This window comes from Pinus tabuliformis, chromosome 3_2 (assembly GCF_031772625.1).
Source record: "Pinus tabuliformis cultivar Carrire ecotype Pingquan chromosome 3_2, CPIR1, whole genome shotgun sequence".
NCBI classification, from domain to species: domain Eukaryota; kingdom Viridiplantae; phylum Streptophyta; class Pinopsida; order Pinales; family Pinaceae; genus Pinus; species Pinus tabuliformis.
Window position 1 is genome coordinate 508,492,057 of NC_142302.1, and position 24,606 is coordinate 508,516,662.

Genomic DNA, 24,606 nt, shown 5'->3' on the forward strand with positions numbered 1-24,606 from the left:
ATTCCATATTCGCGTAGTTATAGTTGTCCAGAAAATTATGGAAATTCCAGTCATATTTAGAGAAAATTCGGCAAGGATTTTTGTAAATCCAAGTTATAGTTGTTAAACTTCAAAATTTTAGGTGTCCTAGACGTTTTTGATGGTGTTGAATCCATTTCCACCATCAAAAACATGATTCAAACACTGCTTTTACAAGATTTATTTAAATTTTTTTAGTCGGATTGCGACCACTTTTAGCCGTCCGATAATTCCTCCGCCTCCTTCTATATTACTTTGTTGACTTTAGAAAATCAGTTAACACGATGACTAGAACTAACCTCTAGAATTTATTAAAAGAGTCAAAAGTTCCTTTGAAGTTAATAACTATTACAATAATGTTGTATCACAATGTCATTGTCAAATTTAAGAACATTAAAGGTGATAAAAAGGAATTTAATTCTAATATAAAACTAGGTGATAATTTTTTTTTAATTCTAATATAAAACTTGAAGAAAGATTGTCCTTGGTCTCTTACTAGTTTTGGTATACATATTGACTAATTAGAAAATTGCTTTTAATAGGTAAAATATATCAACACTTTTAAATTGAATAGTCATGATTTTTCTTATTTATATGAATGATATTATTTTTGTAAGGTTTTTTTATAATTTTATTTTATTTTATTTTATAATATAATATAATATAAGTAATTAATGATTTTCAAAATTTGTGGTTTTAATACCATATGACAATTATAACTCTTAATAATGAAAAAACAAAAACCATAATAATCGAAATTTAAAATTTTATTATATTAACTTAATATATAATAATAACCCAACAAGTATAAATATTTTATAGTCAAATGAATAAACACTAACATCTATTATAAATATAAAAATAATTATAATAATAAAAAAGCCACTTGTTCAAGTCATAAATCTATCTAAAATATAATTTAATTTAATTTTTAAATGTAGGTAACTAATAGACTGAAGAAGTGAAAAAGAAAAAGCATGAATGGATAATAAAATCATTGTTATGCGTGAGTGGGAAAACAACACATGGTGGCCTATAGGCCTTGGGCGTACGTGGCATCCACAACATTAACAATACAATGTGCATACATGATTAAGTGATATAATGACACAGAGTGAAGGCGATATGACAACGACTAAAATTGATATTACTGTCATGGATGTGTTTATTTATTGTGTTCAGATAAATATCAGAACCCCTTTCTGTAGTAGGATGACATTTGTAGGTTCGTGGATTTTACGTTTTGGATTTCAGTACTATTGTAATAATTTGAATTAATTTTTGTGATATACTTTTTTTTTAATTTTTAATTTATTAATAAATTTATTTTAAAATTTAAAAAAAATACTATTATTTTTGTATGTATTAAGTATTATGGATTAAGTATAATTAAAAAATGAAATTTAATTTTAAAATTTTTAAAGTAAATTTCTTTTAAATATTTAATTCAATATTATAATTTTCAAAATTTTAATAAATTTAATATATTATTAATCAACATTTTGGTTATTATAAATAAAAAAATTATATACCAATTAAATTTAATTTGTAACTTGATCTCAATTAAATTTAATTCGTGACTTGATCTTAACTTTAAAATTAGATAATAATAAGAATAATATAAATACATATTTAAAAAGATACCATAAATATTTAATAAGTACAATGCAAAGCATTGGGTCGTTGTTTTTCCCAAGATCGAACAACCCATATTGCTACGGAGATCTGGGTGTCGGGTAACGTCAATCCCTTTCCAATCGCAGTCCGTTGGGCCATTGGATCCTCCTCCATTTTGACAACCCGGGGTGTCTGCTGGGGAAAGGGAAGTTTGACATGAAAGGAGAGGCCGAAATCCGCTTGGAAGCCTCAGCCCTTCGTCACTTGGTCCTCCATTTTACCGCTATCATTTGTCCAAGGGTCCCTCTATTCACTGCTTCACATGAATTCTGTGCAGGAAGTTATTTGATCGACAGGGACGAATTTTCTTGACGTTGATGGCGCTAGATAGTAGTACGTAGGTTCAACCAACTGTCGGCGGAATAATTTTACTGTGACTGAGTCGCTGGGCAGAACAGGTTCCAGTAGTTTCTCCGTAGAAAAGAACCAGTAACTGGAGCAGTAGGAAACAGCGAGTGTCTGGTTTATAAACGAAGGGCAGAAAGCGGAGGAAAGAAGAGAAGAAGACAATAATTATAAAAACAAAAGGAAAAGGAACGAGAGTATTATTAATAAAATAAGTTAATTAAGAAAGTTAGTTAATTGAACATTGAATCAAGTCATTTATAGTGTATAATTGCATGTCAAAATATTTTAAGTGAATTTCTAGTCGAAAAAAGTTAAATACCTTTCATTTAATTATTGTAATAATAAAAATTCACGATGCATGTATAAATTTATGTTTTGTTTCCTCTACATTTCTAAGTAACACAATTTCAATAAAGGGGTTGGCTTATGGTATCAGGTCAGAAAGGGGTTTGTTGAGTTGTTGTCTTTATGAAATTGTTGCAAAAGCAAAAACCCTCGGAGACTGAAAGCACTCAAAATCCCATTTACCGGGATAATTAATACAAAAGAAACCCGTTGTAATCTATTTATGTGACTCTGCATACTTGTTGAGCTTTCATTGATAACCGCGTTCTAATTTATTTATGCGACTCCGCATATTTGTTGAGCTTTCATTGATAACCGTGTTGTTGTTGATGGGGTTGTGGCACATAGGGGTGTGATAGTTTACACCCCTCAACTAATTCACAATAGTGATGAACATACCCGTAGGAATAAAGGGATGTTTTCATATGAAGACCTCTGAGTGAAGGAGAGGGGAGGAAAAACAGAGTGCTATAACAGTTAAATATTCACAGTAATGATGCACATGGTGGTAGGAACCAGTAATTTTAATTATGTATGGTTAATTTTTTATTTATTTATTTAAAAGAATTGATCACTATACTATGTAGGTACTTATGTCCTTTTTACAAATAAAGATGAATAAGGAAGATTTGAACTTGGAACCTTTCACATATAACATCATTTTCATAATCATTATCAATTAAACTACTCCAAAACTATCTTCTATGAATAAGATAAATTTTATTAATTTGAAATTTACTAGACAAATTAAAATAAAATCTATTAATTTAAACAATAAGATAAATTTTATTAATTTGAAATTTACTAGACAAATTAAAATAAAATCTATTAATTTAAATTTGAATCTTATTCATTGAAATAAAGCAGACTTAGTTAATTTGAAACCAACCAAGCAAATTAAAATAGTTGTTCATAACGATTTGAATTGTGCAAAATCTGCCCAGCCTTTTAACATGTCACTGTATTTAACCTGTCACTGTATTTAACTTATTATTGCATTTTATTTTATCTTAATCATAAAGGTATAATAGTTTTGAGAGGGTTTTACTTTAGTGGTCTTTTTTGGGTCTGGTTATCAGATAAAAATGGTTAAGAATAGTTAGAATGATTTAATAGTTAAGAATATTTAATATTTTATAAAATTATATATGTTATATTATTTCCTATATTTAAATAGTTAAATTATTATACCAAATCAATATTTTTTTTATGAATAAATAATTTCATACACCCTTACTATTAATGAAGAAAAATCCATTATTATTAATAAAATAAATATAAAATTTATTTATTATTTATTTCATAAATTCAAAATAATCGTATATTTAATTTTAGAAAAACTTTTAAAAACTTAATAAATAAATAAATTAGCATTCATATTTAAATTTTCCAACCTTATTATCCATTTCATGGTCTTTTCAATATTAAATATTCAATTTGAAGCAACTTTGAGCTCTCATTATTATATATATCAAAAGGGCTCAACAAAATAAATAAATAAATCCTGCAATATTTGCATTCTCCGAACAATGCGACAGTAGAAACCCTAAAGAAAACGATTTCTGATCAGATTTTCTGGAGAATTTCATTTTTTCAATCAATCATTCAAGAAAATTTATACAAGGTTGTTTTATAAAACAGTTTTGCTATCACATGTAAGTTTCATGGGCGGTTTCATTTTTTTAATCTAAAACTTATTTAAGACATGCTGGTTGATTAATCAATCTCCCCTTAAAATGCATAAAAAGTTCTCTGATTCAGTAGACTTAATCAGCTCACTCTTTCTTGAATAGTTAGTATTTTAACAAATTTCAGGATACGTTCAGAATTAAATGAGCTTGGTTGCGAGTTTGCTAAGTTCACGTGAAGCTGCGTTCACCAAGTTATTTTAATAAAATTAAAAATAAATATCCCGTGTTATTTTAATATCATTAAAAATAAATTATTAGAAAAATATTCATCTAAATTACAATCATTCTGATTGTTTTCACAAAATTGCTGTTCGTTCCTTTTCTCTTAAAATGTAATATATAGTATAAACGAATGATTGTAACATTGTGTTCTGCTATTTAAATTATTGTGAAATATGTATTGTATTTTTAAATAAGTGTTAAGTATTTATGGTTTGGTGTCACGAATAGTGAGATTTGTTTTTACGAATCTATGTTTTATAAAAGAATACGTTTAATTACTTTGTTTTGTTTAATTGTGGGTAAACACTATTCGGTTAGATTGTGTTTTTTTGGTTTGTCAGTGTAGAGTAAATTTCTTATCTTCTAAAAATGGAAATATTTAAATTGAATAGATAATTTATGATTCCACTAAATTGTTATTTCAAAAAAATTAAAATGTTTATCTATTTTTATGGTAAAGTAATCTCGATAGAAATTAGTTTCAATTTTCTTTCTTATATTGATGATTCAATTCATATTGATATAAAAAATATTTTATTTTTTTTAATATTTTGAAGATTATAATTTATTTATTTTTTTCTTAAAATTGGATATTGGGGTTGGAATATGTTTTAAAAATGACTTATATTTAGTTAAGAGGTCATTTTTCTTGAAAGATTAATGGTTTAAGGTTTAAATATATTTACAAAGAGTAAAAACCTATCTTCTTATAATCACCAGTGAATAAATTTATGTGACTTGATTTTTTTTGAATAATAATGATGAATCAAGCTTTTATTAACAAATAACCGGGAATAATAATTATTCCTATTTTTTTCCCCTAGGAAAAAATCGTAATTTTATTCATAATTGATAAAATTACATTTTGTAGATGCCAAGGCATATTGATCCTGTCATAATTGATAAAATTACATTTTGTAGATGCCAAGGCATATTGATCCTGTAAAGACAGGCAGCGAACAGAGACAATAACACTGGATAGCAAAAGAACTATTCCTGTAAAGACAGGGACCAACAGAGTAACAGAAAAAAAAGAAAAATAATATGTTCCAGCAAGCCTATACTTTTCTTCCCTTCTTCTTCTCCACCCGACGCCATCCTGAGTCAGCAGTGGGTGTAATAGTAGCTAGCTGGTTTTCCATTGTGATCATTTGTAGTTCTTTGTCTGATTCTGAGCCCTCTGAGCCGTGGGTTCTCTTTATGCCACTTATTTCCATTTGTAACTCTTGATGCAGATCTGTAATGATCGGCCCCGTATGAGTAGAAGGGGTAATCGTTTCTTGAGTTTGTTTTTGTCCCATTTGAGAGGCTGGTTCCGTCTGGTTCTCTGTGGGTTCCTCATTTATGTCCTCTTCTTCCAATGGGTCTGTGTGCTGCCAGCCTTTGGGCTTTTTTTGCTGTTTCTTAGTTTTCCTGGGGTCCTTCCAAGCTAATGGGCAGTTATATTGAAGGTGCCCTGTCTGCATACAATGTGTTTTCGTAGTCAAGCTGCTGAATCCATTGAGTATTATTAAAGTTCAGCGTGATGTGGTCAGGTAACCCCTCACTCAAGTCCACTTCTACACATATTCTGGCGAATGTAAAGATTCCCCTGATAGCTCTATCTTCATCCATTTTTAGGAATTTCCCAAGAGAATTCCCAATGGCGATTAACACTTTTTGATGCCAGAAGTGTAGTGGGAGTCCATGTAGCCTCACCCATACAGGCATTTTTGAGACTATCATTGTATTAGCATTAAAATCTGAGAACCAGGGGGTGGTGAAGAGGCCAGCACTGCCCCAGAACCAAGGCCCCTGATTGATAATGCTGTCTCTTTCCTGTTCTGTATCAAATCTAACTATGAAAAACCCCTTGGGGCAGAGATAGATTTCACAGTTTGGTGTCCATGTTGAGTAGATCCATTGATGCAGGGCATCTGATTTAGGCCAGAAGCCATTGAATCTACAAATAACTGCAGTATTAGATAAATCGGTGTATAGGCTATTTACCTCTGGCATAGTTACTTGTAGAGTTGGTGATTCTGGCTTTTGTTCAACGATGTAGGGTCCTGGCAACTCTGATGGTGGTGCTGTTTTATTTTCCATTTTTTTCCCTTTGACTGCATCCCGAAAAGAGCTGGTATTTTTTGTGCTGGAACCGGTGCTTCCACCACGCAGCCGCAGATTAAGCATGATGGTTGAATCGTTGGTAATGCCGTAGTGCTGGAGTGTTTGGTTGTCCTGTAAACTGTACCCAGAATATATAAGATTTTGATATTGAGCTGGGGTTCCAAGGTGACCCTGGATCTTCTTCTTTAACTCGTGTATGCTCGTCCCCTTACTGAGTCTTATGCACAGATGTTTGCCTTCAATCGATTTAATGAAGATCTGGATCAGATCTGTGTTCGTGAGGAGTAGGCCCTGATTCACTGGTTTATGAGCCAGATCTGGCGGAAATATGGCAGATCTGGGGTTCACATAACTTCCCATTGTGGGAGAGGAGAATCCGCCTTCAACCAACGATTTACCCGATGCTGCTATCGCAGATTCGATGTGTACTGCGGCAGATCCAGCTCTTACCAGTTCCCGGTTCCCTGGTTTGTAAGCCAGATCTGGCGGGATAATGGCAGATCCGGGGTTTCTATGTCGTCCCACGGTGTGAGAGGGTCGTCCACCTCCAATCAGCCAATTTCCGGGTGCTCTCTTAGCAGATCCGATATGTAAATCACCAGATCCGGCGCACCCAAAAAAGATATCATGCGAGCCGTTCTCATGTTCCATGGCGCCTTTGCTGTCTTGTTTCGGATCTGCTGCTAGTTCAGATATCTTGCTCAGGAGGTTCTTCGTAAGGGTTGCCCGTGCCCTGTCCAGGAGGTCCATCGTAAGAGCGTAGGCGGGTTCCGTTGCCGGTCGATTCTTCCATGAGCTGCATAGATGATTGCCAGGATACACAGCTACCTGCAGATTCTGTTGGAATCCGTCCTCTGTATGCTCGGCGGCGGCATTGTAAACCCTAGCGCTGGATGCCATTGTCGTTCTTCTGATTTTTTTTCGTCCGCAGGATCCCGTCTCAATAATTATTCCTATTACTAACTTAACAACTAAATTATAATAAATTTTCTAATATATTTTAGAAATATATCACTAAAAACAAAAACAAACCATGAAATAATATCAAAAACTTATATAAATGACTGTACATACACATTATTTATGCGATCGATATTCTAGAACACAATCTACGCCTGCACATTAACTCTCATACATAAAAGAGGAGAGCGGTATATTCGTTCAGGTCAAAGTTTGAAAAGTGGAAGAGCTTCGTCAAATTATGTAACATGCTCTCACATGAAAGAGTGCTCACTACATATAGTACAGAAAGAGAAGTTGCTACCGAAAAGTAATGTGCGTCGAACTGTTGTTGGGATTAACAGCGGGTGCCTTTTCGGCATGCCAGAACACCGGAGTTCCGAGCATGGTAGAACACCGGCATTTCGAGTGAGGGAGCCAACCAGAGACGATGGCTTTGCTGCTAGGCTCGAAGCCTTCGCATAACTCGACGATGCGGCCGCACCCGATTGAGTAAAGAACGCTCCGTTCAACATTAGGTCTCCGTCTGACCTCCAATTCCACCGCCTCCATGCGCTTTCCGGTGCGTCCTCGTGCTTCGTGACCTGTCCGACCATTCATATTCATCAATTCCATCTACTCACTCTGTTACTTTCGACACTGTTGGGAATTTATGATGATTCCAAACAAAACCGAATAAGAACAGAGAACAATGCTCTATTTTGACACAGCAGAAATTAAAATTTGTTTTCAGGGAACAGAGTTTCACACAAAAAAAACTTTTGTATTCATAAAAAAAACTATTGTTACAACCGGTCTTCCTCTCACAGAGGGATTATAAACAGGAACGCTTCAGTTCCACAAAAAAAATGTTTTTTTTGTGTCTCAGCACTGCTGTGCATTACAAACAAAAAAAAATCCCCATTTTTTTTTACTCTACCGTCTACACATACTATATAATACATTTTTCTACATTACTAAGATATGAGAAGAGGAGTCATAACTGTCCACCAACCGCTTTAAATTTCTGATGGAGTCTCTGCTACAAACTACTTGCTTCAGTGGACAAAATAGATCTTTTCCGATGTTCTGTTGTACCTCTCGAGCAGGTGGAGTGGAACTCCATAACTGATAAATGCTGCGTCCGGCTTGAGGCATGTCCTTTTCCTTCTCGGCCATGCTTTTTGTTAAATGCAGTTGGTGAAGAGTAATGGCGCAAAGTGCTGGTTTTGGCATTCTTCCTTCTTCGGGAACACAAAACAGGTTAAGGCGTAAAGACCGTATGGCGGAGGCATGAATATGATGGGAACAAATATGAGCCGTCAGATCAAATGAATGGACGGCGGAGATTGTTTGCAGGTGAGGCAATGTGCGATGCGATCAGAGCACATCGCAATATCATGTCGACGGAAGAACAAATGACGAAGACATAACACATATGGATGCGATCTGCGATTTGCGAACAAATCGCATCGCGGGATCGCAATCGGCAGAAAACACAGGACGTAGCGGAGGCAACTGGGTGCAGACGCGATTTGCGATATGCGATAGTATCGCATCGCAACGTCGCGTCAGAAGACTTCAAGGGAATAGACGGAGGCAGTGGGTATAAATGCGATTTGTGATCTGCGATCAGATCGCGTCGCAAGAAAGAAAAGAAACAGGCGGTTTTCTGAAATAAACACTGCAGTTGGAATTATATTTCAACACTCCCCTTTAATTTCAACTGTTGGGTTATCAGTCATACCCAAACATTTCCTCAGAAACTCAAAACTTTTCTAGTCCAATGGTTTGGTCAGAATGTCAGCAACCTGCTCGTGAGTTCTGCAATGTTGTAAAACAATTTCTCCATTGTTCACCAATTCCCTGATGTAATGAAACTTTGTGTCAATATGTTTCGTTCTCTTATGAAACACAATATTCTTGGATAATGCAATAGCTGAGCTATTGTCACAAAAAATCACAGTTGCATTTGTTTGCTCTTGGCATAAACTCCTTAACATTCTTCTCATCCAAATTGCTTGACATGCTGCTACTTTAGCTGCCACATATTCTGCCTCTGTTGTAGACAATGCTACAATAGGCTGTTTTTTAGAATCCCATGAAATGACTCTTGAACCCATGTGAAAAACATAACCGGGTGTGCTTTTTTGATCATCTACACTTCCAACCCAATCACTATCTATGTATCCAATTAAATCTGAACATTCTGAAGTAGTATATAAAATGCCAAACCTTTTTGTACCTTTAACATACCTCAGAATCCTTTTTGCTGCCTGCCAATGTGCTTCTTTTGGCCTCTCCATGAATCTGGAAATTAAACTAACAGCATGCATTATATCTGGCCTAGTTGCAGTCAAATACATCAGGCTGCCAACTATGCTCTTGTACAACCTAGGATCAAAATCCTTTCTATTGTCCTCTTTGTTGAGTTTTAATCCCATCACTATGGGAGTGATTGCTGCTTTGCTCTCCTGCATGTTAAATCTTTCCAACACTTCATTAACATATTTTGCTTGTGAGATAAAAATTCCATTTTCTTTTTGTTCTACTTCTATTCCTAAGAAGTATCTCAGCAAACCCATGTCAGTCATTTCAAATTCTTCTTTCATGACTGTTTTGAAATTTTCAAAGAGATAATCATCATTATGTGTGAAAATAACATCATCAACATATAACACAACAATTAGAATTATACCATTCTTTTCTTTGATGTAGAGAGTGGGTTCTCCCTCACATTTTTCAATTCCATTTTCTAGTAGATAGGAATCTATCCTACTGTACCACGCTCTTGGTGGTTGCTTCAGCCCATAAAGAGTTTTCTTCAATCTACACACTTTGTGCTCTTGGCCTTTCTTTCCATAGCCTAGAGGTTGCTCAATGTAAACCTCTTCCTTTAACACTCCATTTAGGAATGTTGACTTCACGTCCATTTGGTAAATTTTCCACTTGCTTTGTGCTGCTATGGATAGCACTGCTCTCACTGTTCCATTCTAGAAACCAGTGCAAAATTTTCCTCATAGTCTCTCCCATACTACTACTTATATTCTTTGAGAACCAGCCTTGCCTTGTGTCTTTCTATTTTGCCTTCAGCATTACTCTTGGTCTTGTAGACCCATTTAACTCTAATGACTTCTTTTCCTTTTGTTAGTTCAACCAAATCCCATGTCTTGTTTCATTCTATGGCATTGATCTCCTCATCCATAGCTTCTATCCATTTCCTATCCTTAATGGCTTCTTCAAAATGAACAGGGTCATCAACATGACAATATAAAGCAAATAAAGAGTTCATACCTTCATTTGCTGCTTCTTGTTCATAAATATCATTTAAATTTCTGAACTTCTTACCTCTTTCATTTGGTGTAAAGTTCTTGAAGAAGCACTTGAATTTCCTCCTTGTGGTGTGCTTGGAGAAGCACAATCATTTCTCCTCAAGGGTGTCCCTTGCTATCCTTGTGTTGGTGCTGCTGTTTGGGGATGTATTTCAACCAAATCCTCATCATCTTCATCATGAGACGAACAATTTTTAACATTCACTGTCTTCTCTATGCTTCCATCCCAATCTTCCTCCTTAATGAACTCAACATTTCTGCTTGCAAAAAAATTCTTGGTGGATGGGTTATACAACCTATAAGCTTTGGATTCCTCACTGTATCCAATAAAAATACATTTCTCCCCTTTGCTGTCCAACTTATTCCTTAGCTGATCTCGAATGTGTGCATAAGCCACACATCCAAAAGCTTTCATGTGGGTGACTCCTTGCTTTCTCCCACTCCATGCTTCTTCCGACACTCTGTTCATGACTACTTTTGTAGGGCATCTATTCAAAATGTACGCTGCACGGTGTACAGCTTCAGCCCAATAGTCATTTGGCAAATGTTTTTCTTTTAGCATACTCCTCGCCCTATCCATGATTGTCCTATTCTTCCTTTCGCCAACCCCATTTTGCTGCGGAGTGTACCTAGTGGTAAACTGCTTATGAATTCCATTTTCTCTACAAAAATGTAGAAATTCTTTGGAGATACTCTCACCTCGTCTATCAGTTCTTAGAACTTTGATATGCAGCCCGCTTTGTTTTTCTACAAGTTCTTTGAAATTACGAAATTTTTCAAACACTTCACTTTTGTTCTTTAGGGAATAGACCCAAGTTTTTCTAGTAAAATCATCAATGAATGTTAGAAAGTATTGGCTGCCTGCAAATGATGGAGTTTGCATCGGTCCACATAAATCTGAGTGGACAATCTATAAGGGTGCTTTTGCCCTTATGCTTTTCCTAGATGGAAAACTTTCTCTATGTTGTTTCCCCATGATACAACCTTCACAAAGGCTGTCTGGTTTCTCTATCAATGGTAATCCTCTTACCATTCCTTTTCTATACAACAAGTTGAGACCTCCAAAGTTGAGATGTCCAAATCTCAAGTGCCACAACCAATTTTCATCTTTTGGTTTGCTTTGGAAAGCCTCTTGTGTATCTGCTGCTATTTCTACTCCATCTTTCATATATGCCTTCATTCTGAGAGGTAACATCCTATTCCTTGTCATCTTTACTTTAGCAATACATCGTTTGTCGGGTGCTCTATCCATGATGGTACATACATCATTCACAAAGAAAACATTGTAACCCTTTTGAACAAGTTGTCCAATACTTAAGAGGTTACATTTCACTCCAGGAACATAATAAACATCTGCTATGGTTTTCTTTTCACCTTTCCTTGTCAAAACTTTTACTTCTCCTTTTCCCATAACAAAAATTTTACTATCAGTCCCAAGTGTGACTTGTGACTTCACACTCTGATCTAACTTAGAAAACAGGGCTATGTTTCCTGTCATATGGTTACTGCAACCGGAGTCTAGAAACCATACATCTTCATTCTTTGTTTCAGCCATATTATATGCAAACAACACATTATCTTGGCTGATACTTTCTGTAGTGAAATTTGCAGTAGTTCTATTATTCATATCATGTTGGTTCTTCCTACAATCATTTGCATAATGCCCATATTTTTTACAATAGTGACATTGGACATTGGATTTATCATACCTTTGTCCTTGAGCATGATGTTGTCCACTTTGTTGGCTGCTGCCTTGGCCTTGGTTCTGATTTGGATTGCTGCCTCTTCCTTGAGCATTAGCTGGACTGTTTCTTCCACCTCTGTTTTGGCTTCTGCCTCTTCCTCTCTTGTTTCCTCTGCCTTGACCACTTCCTCTTCCAAAGGAAATCTGGTTATTGAAGGCATGCTCTAGAGATGAGTTTTCATTTCTACTCAATCTCTGCTCATGTGTTATTAGTGATGCATGTAGTTCATCGACTGAAAAATTTGTGAGATCCTTTGTCTCTTCTATGGTGGTGACAACCACATCGAACTTTGAGGGTAGGAACCTCAACAGTTTCTCCACAATCCTCCTTTCTTCAAGAATCTCTCCGTGAGACCTTATCTATGTGACCAGACCAATCACATGTGTGAAGAATGAGTCAATATTATCTGACTCCTTCATGCAAAGATTCTCAAAATATCTCCTCAGCAACTGTAGTTTTGTTGTCTTCACTTTCTCCATGACTTGATAGGCTATCTTTAGAGTTTGCCATGCTTCTTTGGATGTCTTTGCTGCTGCTATCCTTGGAAACACACTCTCATGCACTGCTTGATACAAAAATAAAAGGGCTTTAGAATCCTTCTTCTTATAGCTCTTCAACAGATCTTTCTCTACCTGAGTTAACCTATTAAACTCATTTTCATCTGCTGGTTCTTCAAAACCATCTTCAACAAATTCCCATAAATCTTGTGAGGCAAGCAAAGCTTTCATGGTTATTGCCCAGTAATCATAGTTCTTCCCATTAAACTGTGGGAGCTGAGTATTAAAGATACCCATGCTAGTGCTGGCTCCAGCCATTCTTGCACACTTAACTATGCTTCAAAATACTTTACGGTGTATTTAAAATAACTGATTGTCTTCAACAACAACACATAAAACTAGCTTGAGAAATACCTTGGATTCTTTTGACTGAGTATTCACTCTGTTGGAGAAGCTGCCGCAGCAAGAAATCTTCCTCCAGTGTCTTTAACACCTTCAAAGAGCTTGGACAAGCTTTGATACCACTGTTGGGAATTTCTGATGATTCCAAACAAAACCAAATAAACTGAACCGAGAACAATGCTCTGTTTTGACACAGTAGAAACTAATTTTTTTTCAGAGAACAAAGTTTCACACACAAAGAAAACTTTTGTATTCATAAAAAAAAACTGCTGTTACAACAGGTCTTCCTCTCACAGAGGGATTACAAACAGGAACGCTTCAGTTCCACAAAAAAAGGTTTTTTTTTGTGTCTCAGCACTGTTGTGCGTTACAAAAAAAAAAAAACTCCCCCCTTTTTTTTTACTCTACAGTCTACACATACTATATAATACATTTTTCTACATTACTAAGATATGCGAGGAGGAGTCATAACTGTCCACCAACCGCTTTAACTTTCTGATGGAGTCTCTGCTACAAACTGCTTGCTTCAGTGGACAAAATAGATCTTTTCCGATGCTCTGTTGTACCTCTCGAGCAGGTGGAGTGGAACTCCATAACTGATAAATGCTGCGTCCGGCTCGAGGCATGTCCTTTTCCTTCTCGGCCATGCTTTTTGTTAAATGCAGTTGGTGAAGAGTAATGGCACAAAGTGCTGGTTCTAGCATTCTTCCTTCTTCGGGAACACAAAACAGGTTAAGGCGTAAAGACCGTATGGCGGAGGCGTGAATATGACGGGAACAAATATGGGCCGTCGGATCAAATGAATGGACGGCGGAGATTGTTTGCAGGTGAGGCAATGTGCGATGCGATCAGAGCGCATCACAATATCGTGTCGGCGGAAGACCAAATGGCGGAGACATAACACATATGGATGCGATCTGTGATTTGCGAACAAATCACATCGCGGGATCGTAATCGGCAGAAAACATAAGACGTAGCAGAGGAAACTCGGTGCGGACGTGATTTGCAATATGCGATAGTATTGCATCGCAACGTCGCGTTGGAAGACTTCAAAGGGAACAGACGGGGGCAGTGGGAATAAATGCGATTTGCGACGTGCGATCAGATCGCGTCGCAAGAATGAAAAGAAACAGGCAGTTTTCTGAAAGAAACACTGCAGTTGGATTATATTTCAACAGACACTAATAGATTGAGCAGAAATGAGGAGGCAACATTTAACTCCTTTGAAGAGCGATTGACAGGTGCGAGGAATCGATTGCCTTGGCTGTTGATTGTTGGGTTCGCACTTCCACCGATTGCGTACATTTCCCAGTGTGTGTAATCGTTGTTCACCACGTGGAAGTAGCCATGTCGGCATCTGCGTTTCAGCATTAAACATTGTTTTACAGAGAAACTTTTGACCTCTAAGCTTTGCTGGATTGTTAACACATAAAACACAAAACGAAAAATCTGAAATCAGATCGGTTCAGATACCTGGGTATGCGTTGCACGAGCCCTTCCCCGAAATGGTTGAAGGCAACCGTTACTTGCATGTTAACGTCCTGACCTGCGACAATTTATATATCACAATGTGACGAATGGGATGAGCATGAATAGGAAATTTTGAACTTTTAATGTTACAAAGCCAGAATTGAGATTCAAACCTTATCATGGTGCGTCATAAAATTGTTTGAAATTGTTATTGCAGTCGACCCCAGGATGGCATCGATGAGTCCATCTGCACAATTTGACAAGGAGCAATGGTCTATCCAGATATTGCTTCCCCCAACGATGGAGACTCCATCTCCATCACTTCTCGTTCTCCAGCCATAATGTGCCGGGGAATCCCTCACCATGGCATTTCCTGCAGGCTTGCAGTCATGGATGTGAATCCCGTGAATGATAATGTGGTGAACGTACTGTACCGTAATGCAGGCACCGTTGGCAATGTGGAAATTTGCACCTCTTCCATCTATCGTCTTGTAACTGTTCATGAAAAGCTCTTCTTTGAGCTGGATGACCATGTCTCTCTGAAAAATTATCCACAGAGGCTCAGTTTGAATAACAGCATGGCGCAGGGTACCCGGCCGTGGATTGACTGCATCGTAGTCATTGGAATCTGTGACAACATAAATCCTCCCATTCCTCCCTCCAGTGGCATTCCCGCCAAACCCAATGGCGCAGTCTGCAAGCCTCTTTCCATTGTTTTCCCAATCTGGATTGCAGCGCGAGCAGTCGTCCATGGGTTTCCCCATTCCGCAAGTCAAATAACTTAGCTCCCTCCTTGAATTGTTAATACTCCTGCGATACATTCCATTAATTAACCGTTAATGCTCCCGCCATATCTTCCATTAATTAAGCCCAAGCCCATAACAACATATATTAAGCACAACAAAATGGGCAGTAAAAACCTCCAAAACTAGTAACAGATAGACTGGGCTGAACTTCTAACTCAAACTTCTGGACCCTAAATGGAGATAAGTTGTTTTTCCGTTAGTTAATATCGGACATTTTTATGTCTATGGCCAAATATTCAAAAAAGGTCAAATATGCCCAAAATTCAAAAAAATCAACTACAAATATAAGCCCAAACTCAAAGACTAGTATCAAAATAAATATTAAATACATATCAAAATAAATATTAAGCATACTGATTGGCTCAATAACTTTTCATCTGGTTCTTATATTTGAATAAAAACCAACTATAAGTACAAAGTGATATTCACGAGATAAAAAAACACTAACTCAATTGTTTGTGCTAATTAATATTTGCCAAATACCTAACACAAAAATGTTAAGCTCCCTTTACGTTTTCCCAACTGCCACAGACAATTACGGAAGTAAAATACAGTTATTTTCTTCATTTACTCAAACTGACTATAGTCATTTCCTTAAATTACGGAAATCAACTGCAGTTAATTATTGGGAGCTTCTGGAGTGGTCCATTACTCCCTCTATAGTTCTCTATCATGATCTGTGGAACACTTGACGCATAGCCAACAGAAGCTTGATGGAAGCTTGGCTATAAATACTTATGTTTGGTCCCCAAGCTTACTAACTCAATCCCGTTCAGTATTACACCATCAAGCGAGAGTGAGGAGAGCTTGGAAGTGCTAAATGAGATTTTGGGATGATCTGCTTGTCTCTATATAATCCTTAAAGCCCCCAATGTTCTTCACTTCAGTTTGAGAGTTGTGTGGATTGGTAGGAGTTTAGATCCACTTCTTGTAGATGCATAGAGTGTCTTCTTGACGCTGTTGGAATCTGTAGGAGAACGAATCCTGCGTTGATGAATCCAACATTTTTTTGTTGGGCCAGCTTGAAGCTTGATAGAAAGGACAACCCCCTCGTGTGAAATTATTTGACAGGATGTAGTATTGCATCAAGGTAATAAAGAATGAGGGGATATTGATTCTTTTATTCTTTTGTTATTCTATTATCATTTGGTATGAGAGAAATTTTTTATTTCTGTCTTGGTGTTTATAGACATGCTCTATTATGCTAATGTTATATTTTGAGAATTTTCTGAATTAAGGCATTTATTTGGAAATATGTCTAAATTTTGTTCAATTTTTATGCTTATAATATTTACTTAATTATATGCATTTTGGATAATTGTTGTGCAAAATTTATTAACTATTCTCGTACATGAATATTATAGTTTATTGCAAGCTAATTTTTTATGCATAAAAGAAATAATGTCTAGTGATCCATATCATTTTAATGGATTTGAGAATTTTCTGAATTAAGGCATTTATTTGGAAATATGTCTAATTTTTGTTCAATTTTTATGCTTATAATATTTACTTAATTATATGCATTTTGGATAATTGTTGTGCAAAATTTATTAACTATTCTCGTACATGAATATTATAATTTATTTCAAGCTAATTTTTTATGCATAAAAGAAATAATGTCTAGTGATCCATATAATTTTAATGGATTAGAGAACAACCACAACATCTCTAATTAAATAATATTATGATTGATTAGGATCACATAAAGATTATTTAGACATTAATTGTAATTAATTATACTAAATGTAATAAATTTTATCCCACAAGAATTTTTATTATATTTATATAATTAATTAGGATAAAATATCAAATTATTCATAACTTACCCACATGAATTATGAATTAATAGTTTTATCATAATGTTGAAATCTAAGATAGAATTTATATTGAATTATAATCATAATATACCCTTTAGAATTATGAATTAAGAAATAATTTGATAAATTCTATCATAAAGAATAACTGAATCTGCTTGAATTGAAAATTTAGTGTACAAACAATTTTTATGTCATTAGATTCAATTTTTAAGCATGATTTACATTGGTAAAACATGAAATTTTATTTAGGCCTCAAATTTAACATAAGCATGTGATCTTAAATTTTATGCAGTTGTACAAGCTACAAATTTCTCTGAAATTTGTTGTGATATCCCTAAACTTAAGGGAGATAACTATAAGGTCTGGAAGGAGAGAATTCTCCTTCATTTGGGGTGGATGGACATAGACTATGTTATTAGGAAAGAGGAACCACCAGCACTCACTAATACCATTACTGTAGCAGACATCACGCTTTATGAACGATGAGAGCGATCTAATCGCTTAAGCATGATGTTCATTAAGACTAAAATTTTAGCTGGTATTCGTGGTTCCGTTGATCAACATGAAAAGGTCTGAGACTTGCTGAAATCCATTGATGATCAATTCGTCACTTTAGACAAGGCACTAGTAAGCACCCTAATAATGAAGTTCTCATCCCTAAGGCTCACTAGTGTGAAAGGTGTGCGCGAGCACATCAAGAAAATGAGGGACACTATGGCTCAATTGAAGAAACTCGAGGTTGAAATATTGGCATCCTTTCTGGTGCACTACATCCTGAACACCCTTTTGCACCAATACGGACCCTTCAAAATATCATACAACACACATAAGGATAAATGGTCAATTAATGAACTCATGACCATGTGTATTCAAGAGGAAGAGAGACTAGTGATGGAACTGGGAGAAAGTGCAATGCTGGCAACGCGCAAAAAGGGAAAATCTCAACCCAATCAAAAAGGGAAAGGTAAAGTACCTCCCCAAGCTAATATAAAGAAGCATTCTGAGTGTTTCTTCTGTAAAAAGAAAGGACACATGAAGAAGGAATGCACCAAATTTTAGAAATGGCTTGCAGACAAAGGTAATTTAATCTCTTTTGTTTGTTATGAATCTAATATGGTTAATGTCAATATTAACACCTGGTGGATTGATTCTAGATCAATAATTCACATTTTGAATTCCTTGCAGGGTTTGAAAAAACTAAGGAAGCCAATGGGAAGTGAGCAAAGCATCTTATCAGGAAACAAGATGGACTCGCATGTGGAAGCTATAGGAAAATGCTATTTAAATTTAAGTAGTGGCTTTGTTTTAGAATTAGAATAGACCTTTTATGTTCCAAGTTTTTCTAGAAACTTGATTTCAGTTTCAAGGCTTGTACCTTTTGGATATTCCTTTAACTTTTTAGAAACATCCTTCAGTTTATTTTATAAATCTGATTGTGTTGGGAATAGTATTTGTCTAATGGTCTTTACTGCATTAATTTACAAAACAATGTCACTTATTATTCAATGCATGTTCACACTGACACTAAAAGATGTGTTATTAATGAAGATTCCTTTAAATTATGTCACCGGAGATTAGGTCATATCTCCACAGAAAGAATTAAAAGATTAGTAAATGAAGGGGTACTTAATACTCTGGATTTTACTGATTTTGAGACTCGTTTGGACTGCATAGAAGGAAAGCAAACTAACAAGTCAAACAAAGGTGACAATAGGAGTTTGGACATATTAGAGATCATACATACTGATATATGTAGTCTAGACATGGACTCATATGGTCAGATATGCTTCATCTCTTTTATAGATGATTACTCACGATATATGTATCTTTACATGCTTTGTAAAAAGAACAAAGCGTTAGATGCCTTCAAGATCTTTAAGGCTGAAGTAGAAAAACAATGCGGCAAGCAAATTAATATTGTGAGATCAATAGAGGTGGAGAATATTATGGTAGATACACAGAAGATGGACAAGCACCTAGACCATTCGCAAAATTTCTTTAAGAGCATGGGATTGTTGCCCAATACACCATGCCTAGTTCACCAGACCAGAATGGTGTAGCAGAAAGAAGAAACCGAAGATTACTGGACATGGTGCGGAGTATGCTTAACAACTCCAATTTTCCTAAATCCTTGTGGACTAAACCACTTAAGACGACAGTGTATATATTAAACCGAGTTCCAACCAAGGCTATTCATAAAACACCATTTGAATTATGGAAAGGTTGGAAACTGAGTTTGCGACATATTGGCATTTGGGGATGCCCGTCTGAAGTGAGAATATATAATACACAAGAGAAGGAGCTGGACCCAAGGACCATTAGTGGGTATTCCATTGGATATGTTGAAAGGTCTAAAGGTTAAAATTTTATTGTCCATCTCACAGCACTAGGATTGTGGAATCAAGAAATGCAAATTTTCTTGAAAATGACTTGATCAGTGGGAGCGATCAAACCAGGAACATAGTTCATGAGAATGATCATTCAAAATCTCAACCTTCCACCTCAAGTGATAGATTGGTTATTGTTCACATCACCCCTCAAGTTCAGACTGGTGTTGAACAACCAATTGTTGAAGTTCCACAAGCTGTTGACGACATTCCAGTAGATTAGGTAGTTCAAGAGTTGCCAAGAACTTTTGAACAACGAGTTGAACCACATACTTCTTAGGAAGATGGTGGTACAACATTAAGAAGATATACTAAACCAAAGAGACCAGCAATTCCTGATGATTATGTTGTGTATCTACAAGAATCTGACTACAACATTGGAGCCGAAAATGATCCCGAGTCTTTTTCACAAGCCATGAGTTGCAAAGAAGCAGAATTATGGTATGATGACATGAAGGAAGAGATGAATTCTATAAAGAGTAATGAAGTTTGGGAACTTGTTGAGTTGCCTAATGGTGCAAAAGCCATTGGATGTAAATGGGTCTTTAAGGCAAAGAAATACTCATTGGGCAACATTAAGAGATACAAGGCAAGACTTGTTTCCAAGGGATTCATTCAAAAAGAAGGAATTGACTACATGGAGACTTTCTCTCATGTATATAAGAAAGATTCCTTGCGCGTTATTATGGCATTAGTAGCCCATTTTGACTTGGAGTTGCAACAAATGGATGTGAAAATGACATTTCTCAATGGAGATCTAGAGGGGGAGGTTTACATGAAACAACCTGAAGGATTCCCCTCTAGTGATGGTGAGAAATTGGTTTGCAAGCTCAAGAAATCCAGATACGGTTTAAAACAAGCATCTCGACAATGGTATTTGAAATTCCATAATGTAATTTCTTCTTTCGGTTTTGTAGAAAATATTATGGATCAATATATATACCTGAAAGTTAGTGGGAGTAAAATTTGTTTTCTTGATTTATATGTGGATGACATTTTGCTAGCAACCAATGATAAGGGTTTGCTGCATGAGGTGAAACAATTCCTCTCTAAAAAATTCAATATGAAGGATATGGGTGAGCAATATTATTTCATTGGAATTAAGATCCATAGGGACAGATTTTGAGGCATCTTGGGTCTGTCTCAGGAAACATATATTAATAAAATTTTAGAGAGATTTCAGATGAAGGATTGTTCAGCAAGTGTAGCTCCGATTGTGAAGGGTGATATGTTCAATTTAAACCAATTCCCAAAGAATGACTTTGAAAGTGAACAAATGAAGAACATTCCATATGCTTCTACTGTCAGAAGCCTAATGTATGCTCAGGTCTGCACAAGACTTGATATTGAATTTGTTGTGGGAATGTTGGGACAATATCAGAGTGATCCAGGTTTAGACCACTGGAGAGCTACAAAGAAAGTAATGAGGTACCTTTAAGGAACCAAAAACTACATGCTTATGTATAGATGGATGGACAATTTGGAATTAATTGGCTACTCAGATTATCACTTTGTTGGATGTGTTGATTCATGCAAATCAACATTAGGATACATTTTTATGATGGTCGGTGGAGTTGTATCATGGAGGAGTGCCAAGCAGACTTTGATTGCCACTTCCACTATGGAAGTCGAGTTCGTCTTCTATTTTGAGGCTAATTTACATGGTGTATGGCTTAAGAGTTTCATTTCTGGGTTTAGAATTATGGATTCTATCTCTAAGCCATTGAGAATATATTGCGACAATTCAACTGCTGTTTTTATGGCTAAGAAAAACAAAAGTGGGAGTCGAAATAAAAACATCGACATTAAGTATTTAGCTATAAGAGAACGTGTTAAAGAAAAGAAAGTGGTCATTGAGCACATTAGCACTGAGTTGATGATCGTTGATCCTTTGACTAAGGGCATGCCACCATTTAAATTCAAGGATCATGTAATGAATATGGGACTTCGTTTCGTTATGTAGTTTCTCATTGTATGGACAATGTTATTTTAATGAAATTCTTAATTATTGTGATGTTTTTCTCATATTTATGTGCACCTTAATTTGATTTGAGAGAATTCATTTGTGTAGGACCAACAATAAACATAGGGTTTATTCATTAAGAAATTGTTGCCACATAAAATTTAATAGAAATAAATACATAGTAATACATGGAAGATAATACTCGTCATTAGAGGACCTATCGTCATAATTCATATATCTATTACTTAATACAGATTATCAATGGGTTTTAAGATGAGACATTAAGATTGGAAGTATGGACCAAGTGGGAGAATGTTAAGCTCCCTTTACATTTTCCCAATTGCCGCCAACAATTACGGAAGTAAATTGCAGTTATTTCCTTCATTTGTTGAAACCAACTACAGTCATTTCCTTAAATTACGGAAATCAACTGCAGTTAATTAATTTCTTGTTGGGAGCTTCTGGAGTGGTCCATTACTCCCTCTGCAATTCTCTACCATGATATGTGGAACACTTGACACATAACCAATAGAAGCTTGATGGAATCTTGGCTATAAATACTTCTGTTTGGTCCCCAAGCTCACTAACTCAATCCCCTTCAGTCTTACACCATCAAGTAAGAGTGAGTAGAGCTTGGAAGTGCTAAATGAGATTTGGGAATGATCTGCCTGCCTCTATATAATCCTTAAAGCCCTCGGTCTTCTTCACTTCAGTTTGAGTGTTGTGTGGATTGGTACGAGTTTAGATCCACTTCTTGTAGATGCGTAGATCGTCTTCTTGACGTTGTTGGAATCTGTAGGAGAACAAATCCTACATTGATGAACCCACATTTTTTTGTTGGGCTAGCTTGAAGCTTGATAGAAAGCACAACCCCCTCTCGTGAAATTGTTTGATGCGATGTAGTATTGCATCAAGGTAATAGGGAACAAGGGGATCTTGATTCTTTTATTCTTTTGTTATTCTACTAACAAAAAACATATCTACATCCATCCTAATCGTGTAAGCACACTTCCATTTATCTCCTTCCCATGGTTAAAGTAGTTCTATCTTAACATACAGTTCAGTCATGGTGAATAGATTGGCATTGCAAAAAACTTAGCCTTTCAACACTGGAAAATTTTGTTGAAACCTTACTTGTTGATGATATCTAATCTAGTCATTCATGGAGGCAGATCTAGGAAATTCAACATCTACATCAACTACGAGCTAGAATAATTGAATTTTGCTTTGCATTACCTTTCAACAGCTTCAACTACCCGTTCGGGTTGCTCCACATATTTCGTTGCAGATTGTTGAGTATCTTTAGAACCAGATACAACCGCAGGCTGACCAAGGATAGCCGCTGTAAAATTCTCGAATGACTTGCCTGCTGAAGAACGAGCGCAAAACATTCCCAAGAAACTAAGCAATGACAGTACACATCGATAGCCAGTCATTTTGGTTACAGAAGAGGGCCAACAATGTTACAGTCTGCAGACTACAACGATGGGATTCCACTGCACTCTTATATATAGTACTTCGCTGCTATATATGATCTCCACTAAATCGATTCTGCTAACAACATATTGGGCAAGAGAAGACTCTGTTGAGCTTATGACATTGATTATACCAGTTGCAGAAGAAAATATGGTAAATCATAATAACAAGCTGCTAGGCTAATTCCTATAAATTACAACTAATGCCAGTCGAGTACTCAGCTCGTGTGCACGAATCTGCATGAACACCTTGCCCTTTCTTATATAAGAAATTGGGAATTGTTAAATGATTAAACTATGTAGGAATCTACTCATAGCTATTGGCCATCCAACAGTGTTACCATGTGAGTGAGAGTACTTCATCGAGAAAACGCCCGACAATCACTGTTAAAAAAATAGATGGTTAAAAATCACGGTTGTTAAAAACTGCCATATCAGCAATGAGACTAACTCCACCTCTCTGTCATAATTCTAGAGAAAGTAAAATTAATTTTACTTACTACCAAAAATACAGAGAATTGAGCCGGCTAATGGCGATTTCCAAATTGCAAATCCTTCCAAAATACAGAACAGGACTTACAGATATGCTTGGATTGCTTCACATGCAACTCCAAAATAAACGGCACTTTTGCTTTAGGTTCATCTCACTCCACTATGCACATGTTCGATTCTTCTCGGATTTATGGATTTAAGTCATTGTAATTCAAGATATATTTCCTACAGGTTTTAACCTCTGGTGAAATCTGCCCCATAATTAACATGATATTTGTTCACCTGCACCTTCAGATTATCTTATACCTCATATCTCTCAGACAAATTTAAGACGCTAGGCCAAAAATTCGTCTTTTAAGGTCTTGTCAAATTCAACTGTGTAATGACCTACAGATTCTGAACGGTTGAAGTTGCTGACCAACCCATCTAAGGAGCATTTTATTTCAAAAAGCCCTTATAAATGAAGAAATGGCTTTAGATGAATGGAATGAAAATCATGCATAGAGGACAAGGGTGATTCTCTTTGACATGTGAAGACACAATCTCTTCTAGATGAATGACTTCGGACCCTACACCATACTTTATGACAGAGAGAGATTCAAATTTCCTCCTGTCATTAACTATTTCTTTTGCAGCCAAAAAGCAAAGTTTCTAAATTATTTGTTTTGTCTGTATTGTTAATGTGCGATGCACCACACAATTCATATACATTCCTTCTCGACCCTACACCACACTGTGCGAAGGACAGTCAAATTTCCTTAACAGTTTTATAGCATCTTTGTGCAACCAAAAAAGTGAGTATTTTAATTATTTTTTCCCAATTAGATTTGAAGTGTTTTAAGGGTTTTTGATGGTGCTAATCTATTTCCAC

At 35.9% G+C, this 24,606-nt stretch overlaps 1 pseudogene; it reads right to left on the reverse strand.

The window, feature by feature from the left end:
- Positions 1-7,624: 7,624 nt before the first annotated feature.
- On the reverse strand, positions 7,625-23,204 carry LOC149181546 (putative pectate lyase 18; annotated as a pseudogene).
- Between the last annotated feature and the right edge of the window lie 1,402 nt (positions 23,205-24,606).